Here is a 5,632-nt window from a genome sequence, read left to right as displayed (position 1 = left end):
ACAAGTCGAAAGGGCAAACGGCTTGATAATTGACGGCCTTAAGAAGAGACTCTATGATGAAACCAGCAAGAAGGGAGGCAAATGGATACATGAACTCCCACATGTCATCTGGGGGCTTCGGACTCAGCCGTCCAAAGCCACAGGACAAACGCCTTTCTTCCTGATATATGGATCCGAAGCTATTTTGCCAGCCGATATCATGTGGAAATCCCCAAGGGTCGAAATGTACAGTGAAGGTGAGGCAGACGAGGCGAGGCAATTAGAGCTCGACTCTGTTGAAGAGGCTCGCTGCACCGCTCTTGTTCAGTCAGCCCGATACTTGCAGGGGATCCGGCGATATCATGATCGCAACATGAAGGAGCGGTCATTCAGTATTGGTGACCTGGTTTTGCGTCGCACTCAGGACGAGTCCGGCCTACACAAACTCAATTCAAGGTGGGAGGGCCCGTTCGTCGTTAAACAGGTCACAAGACCAGGGTCATATCGGCTACAATATCCGAAGGCCAAGATGTTCCGAACTCTTGGAACATACAGAACCTGCGCAAGTTCTATCCATGAGAAGATGCCCGGTGATAGCTGAATCCCCGGGGGCTTCGACGACTTTTCTCGAGTCAATTTGGAGGCCACGCGCCGCAAGACTCGGGTTGTAAACACCCCTATGAGCCTACGTACAACTCTCATATGAATTGACCCCTCGCCATGAATTTTGCGGAGGCTGTGGCCACGTTCATATCTTATCGACTTCATGTCTTGAAGGACGCCTCGGCTCCGCTCATACCCTATAAAATTGATCTCCGCCGCGGCCTTGGATGGTCGCACGCGATAGCAGCCGCATTTACTCCAACGAAATCGATCCGTTCGATTGGTTTATGTCCAGCTTGTTGGCCAGGCTCGCATGATGAGCCACTTCGACTACATCTCGAGTCGCTGCACTCAGAGTAGTCCCGTCTTCTGCCCAAACACGGCAGACCCGCGGCGACGACCGCATCCGCTCCCAACAAGTTCGATCCGTCCGTCCGGATTTTACCTAACTTGTGGAGCGCGCTCGCATGATGAGCCACTTCGACTACATCTCGAGTCGTTGTACTCAGTGTAGTTCCGTCTTTTGCCCAAACACGGCGGACCCGCGGCGACGACCACACCTGCTCCAAACAAGCTCGATCCATCCGTCCGGGTCCTACCTAGCTTGTGGCGCACACTCACAGCAGGAGCAATTTTCGACTACGCTCAGAGTCGTCGCACTCGAGGTAGTCTTGTTTTTCTGCCCTACGCACGGCAATTCCGCGACGGTGCTCGCGTTCTCTCCTAACAAGTTTAGACCTGCTGGATCGAGTTGTGGCTAATCTGTTAGACGAGTATTAGCTCCCCTTCGGGTCGTTGCACCCAGGGAAGCGTCTACTACTTGAGTCTTGTAAGCCTGGATCCCAATTCAGCTAAGACACGCAAACAAGTAGAGATATCAAATGCAGTACTTATATAAGGGAATGGTTACTTGTCTCTCACACCCTAATCCTGCAGTACACTATGTACAATTTGTTCTGCTACAGGTTGGGCCTCTCGCAGGTACTCGTCGAACCTTTCATCCGTGCAGTCCGCTGCCATTCCCTGCGCAAATATGTCTAGCTGCGCGTTTGGCAAGAAGGATTTCACATACGCAAGGGCGTTGCTAACGCACGCGACCGGAGCCTCAGATAGGAATTTGAGCACTTTCTTCGGGGCTCCGCGAAGTTGCTCCAGCAGGGGCCGCGGGCTCGCTTCACCTTCCTCTGGGGGATTCACCATGTCCACCAGCTCCTGGGCGGCCCTCCTGAGGTCCTCCAGCTCCTTCCGCTGCTGCTCGTCCTTCTCGCCCAGCGTTTTGATTTGCTGAAGGCAGTGGACGAACTGCCGTTCAGTATCGTCGATCACCTTCTGCAGTCTTTCGACATCATCTGTACGGCGATATAGCATATTCTTCACGTCAGTAAGCAGCTCCTCTTTGTATTTTATTATTTTCCTAAGCTCTGCGACGAAGATATTTCAGCAACCAAGGGAAACTACTAAGGAAAAGTACTCGAGGGAAGCAAGGGCCTACCTTGGTGCGCCTTCTTCTCTTCCTTGAGCTGCTCCTGGTACTCCGCTTGTCGCTCCTTGAGCTGTTTTTGGAGCTCGGAGTTGGCCTCCTCGAGGTTTTTCAGGTCATTCTTGAGCAGCCAAGTCTCTCGAGTTCTTTCCTGCTTCAGTATATCAAGCGCTCACTGCAGATAGCAATTCTTCGTTTTCTCTTCGGAGATGCGCTTGTCCAGGGCAGCTAACTCCTTCGCATCACTCACAACTGCGCCGAGCTTCTCCGATTTCTTCTGGGATTTGGTGATTACATGCTGCGCAAAAGGCGGAGATTGGGTCAAAACAGCTCATCAATATGCACAACCGGAACATTACTCAAGTCTTACCATGGAGAAATCGTATAGTTCCTTGAAGGTGCTCTTGAAGGTCTTCAAATTTTCGGCTGTCAGCAAGGGGTCGTCCACCGGGTCGGTGGTGATGACGTTCTTGTACCCCGGCCCGACCCTCAGTACCTCACGGGGATCCCTCGAGGACCCTGCGATGTCTTCGGGCGGTGGTCGCCGAACACCTGCAAGTACAAAAGTTGTCAATACATTGCGCCCAGACCCCGGTAGCTGGCCGCGGGCGGATAAACGCTTACCTGTGCCATCAGTAGGAGCGGCATCAGGGGCTTCGACTTGTTCTCCGCCACCAGCTTCGGCTTCGTCTTGTCGAAGCTCGGGAGGCGGCAAGTCGGGGAGCGTCGCATCTGCTTTAGGGGCCAGCTCCGGGGGTGCCGGTTCTTCAGGCGCCGACGGCTCGGAGGCTGCAACGGCTGGGGCCGGTTCCGCACCGGAAGGCTCAGTTCGGGTTGATGACTTTGGGGCTGCAGTAGCCGTGCCCGGGTCCAGCTTGAGCTGCACCACGCTTGCAGCCCTGATCATGTCGAAATTATTGTTATACAAGCTGACAGGAGCAAGATATTTATGCGACCAGAGGTAAACTCACAGTGTAGACTTCTTTTTGGTGGCCTTTTTCACCCGCAAGGCCCGTCGCGGAATCCCCGTTGCTGGCGGCGAGGTTTGATCGGCCGATTGGGCGTCGCTGCTACGGTAATGGTCACTGCCGCGACGGCGGATGGGCCTGTTTCCACCTCTTCGGGTTCGGTCCCGGGTGGCAGAGCAGGAAGACTACAAGTGGATACTGTTAGTACACAATGCTATTGATACTTGGCAACTCATCAAAACAGCAAATCAGTACCTGGAAGACTCAACTTCTTGCGCCTTGCGTTTGCGCACTACCTGATGACCTTGTGGCACCAAAGGCAGAGTTGTGGCCAATTCCACGGCTGGTCCGGGGGAGTTGTCCCTTCTCACTTCCCCTTCGGTGCCCGTCTCTGCCAGGGGGCTCCCGCCTACCGTGGACTCGCTGCTGTGCTGAGCCGCAGCTGTTCGAGCCCTCTTTGCTTCGACAGCGGCACTGGGAAGAAGTTGGTCCGACCGAGCGATGTCTGGCTGCGGCGGGTAGCTGCGGTTCAACTCCGTGTGTCCCTGCAGAAGGTGCTCAGTTAGCATGGGCGAAACGGAATTTGTTCCATTATAAAGTAGTCGAACATTTACCGGCTTTGGAGGCTTCTGGGCAGTGTAAAGCTGCGGGACGTATGGGACTGCATCCACGTCCAGAAGAACTCGTCCGACTCGACGGAGTGCGGCTTCATCTGTCAGTTCCTCTGCGCACATACGAGACGAGTCTTCAGCGCCTGAGTACTCAAATCCAAGATTGTGGCGCTGTTGGATCGGTTGGACTCGGCGTTTGAAGAAGGAGAACATAACGGATGCATCGGTCACTCCCGTCATCTTGAGCGCTTCTATGACTTCTAAAAGCTCCTCGACTTGATCCAGGTCTCCTCCGGTCAGTTCACGATTCCACTCTGGCCTCACCACAGGTGGTCTATTTGTTTTCCAAGGAAGCTGGGGGGCATGGTTTTCAATGTAGAACCAATGGTTCTTCCAACCGGGGAGGTTGGAGGGGAATTTGTATGAAAGGTATCTTTCGCCGGTCTGCTGACGCAGTTGAATGCCGGCGTCCCCTACGACAGAAAGTTTCTTCGTGGTAGGCTGGGGTTTGATGCGGAAGAGGAAGCGGAATAGATCCCAGTGGGGTTCGATTCCGAGAAAGGCTTCACAGAAATGGATGAAAATGGAAATATGGCAGATGGAATTTGGGTTGAGGTGATGGAGCTCAAGCCCGTAATAATAAAGAAGGCCACGAAAGAAGGAACAAGTGGGGAGGGCCAATCCCCGTTCGGCAAAATGGAGAAATGTGACGATTTCGTCAACATTCTCCATGGGGAAAGGTTCACGGTAAGAGGGGCGCCAGTTGACAAGGTTCTTTTCTTGCAGCAACCCCTCGGAAACTAGTTTGTTCAGATCGTTGAGGGAGCACTTACTGTGTGTCCACTCCGCGGTCGACGGCTGCGCTTCCTTCTTCTTCCCCTCGATCTCTGATTTCTTGGGTGCCATCTCCGATTCACTCGCCATGAGATGCTCGGGGGCTGCGAGGAGAGGGGCGGGGAGATCGGGATGGGGGGGATTTTCTTTGGAGAGATGGCGGCGGCGCGTGGCTCTGATTAGGGATTTTGATGGCTCTTGGCGAAATGCAGATTGAAAACGCAGTTTTCACCACTGTTGTTGCGAGGTTTAATAACCAGCGGGGTGGGGAAAAGTTACTGTTCCGAAGTCCAAGAGTCGTTTTTAGGGAATATTCCGAAGATGAGGGGTCATTTAGTGGGCCGTTTAGATTAGATATTCGTTTAATTATTTGTTAGGGTTAATTAGCCCGAAAAAAGGGGTTTTCGAATTTCTGATCTAATTCCATCATTTGTATCATCACTTTGGTACTTTCTCAAGGTGTCATTGTTTAGCCTGCATGCTATATTTTTTGGACCCTTATCTCCAATTTTGTGGGATTTGGATTCAAGGCTCGGGGGCTGCGGGGTACGTGGCATCGACTAATTATTTTTCAAATTTCTTTGAAGGATAAGCAGGATTACAGATTGATGGGACTCTCAGCCTGATTCTCCGATTCAACCTAAGGCTCAGGGGCTACTCCATATGGAGTGCGATTCTTCAAATCGCACACTATGATTAAAAATAAAATTCGGGGCATGAGCACCTCATAGCTTCGATGCAGCCAAGCAAGTACTTGAATACAGACTTCAAGACGAAGCTTCAGAAGAAGTCGAAGACTGCTTCGAAAGTACTCGATAAGACTGCAGAACTCGGCTACGAAGAGCTCGGGGGCTTGTCAGACCCGGGGCCACCGGGCTGGGTACGTAACGTAGTTTAAGGAGGTCTAAGAGATTAAGTCCGTCTTATCTCTTATTCATCTTGTTTATCTCTTATTTGTCCCGTTTAAATAAGAGATAAGGCTAACCGAAATAGGGAGAATCTACTCGAGATATGTTCTGGTATGATTCCTTAGCTGGTGTTGGTTAGTATCTTTGTAACCCTGGCCTCTCGGATATATAAGGGAGGTCAGGGACCCCTCTCAAAACAGAAGATCATTAGGTCATTCTACACCAAAGGGAATACAAATCACCATACAG

Source organism: Panicum hallii, chromosome 9, assembly GCF_002211085.1.
Source record: "Panicum hallii strain FIL2 chromosome 9, PHallii_v3.1, whole genome shotgun sequence".
In the NCBI taxonomy this organism is placed as follows: Eukaryota; Viridiplantae; Streptophyta; class Magnoliopsida; order Poales; family Poaceae; genus Panicum; species Panicum hallii.
The sequence above is the reverse complement of the archived record's forward strand: the minus strand, read 5'-3'. Positions refer to the sequence as shown.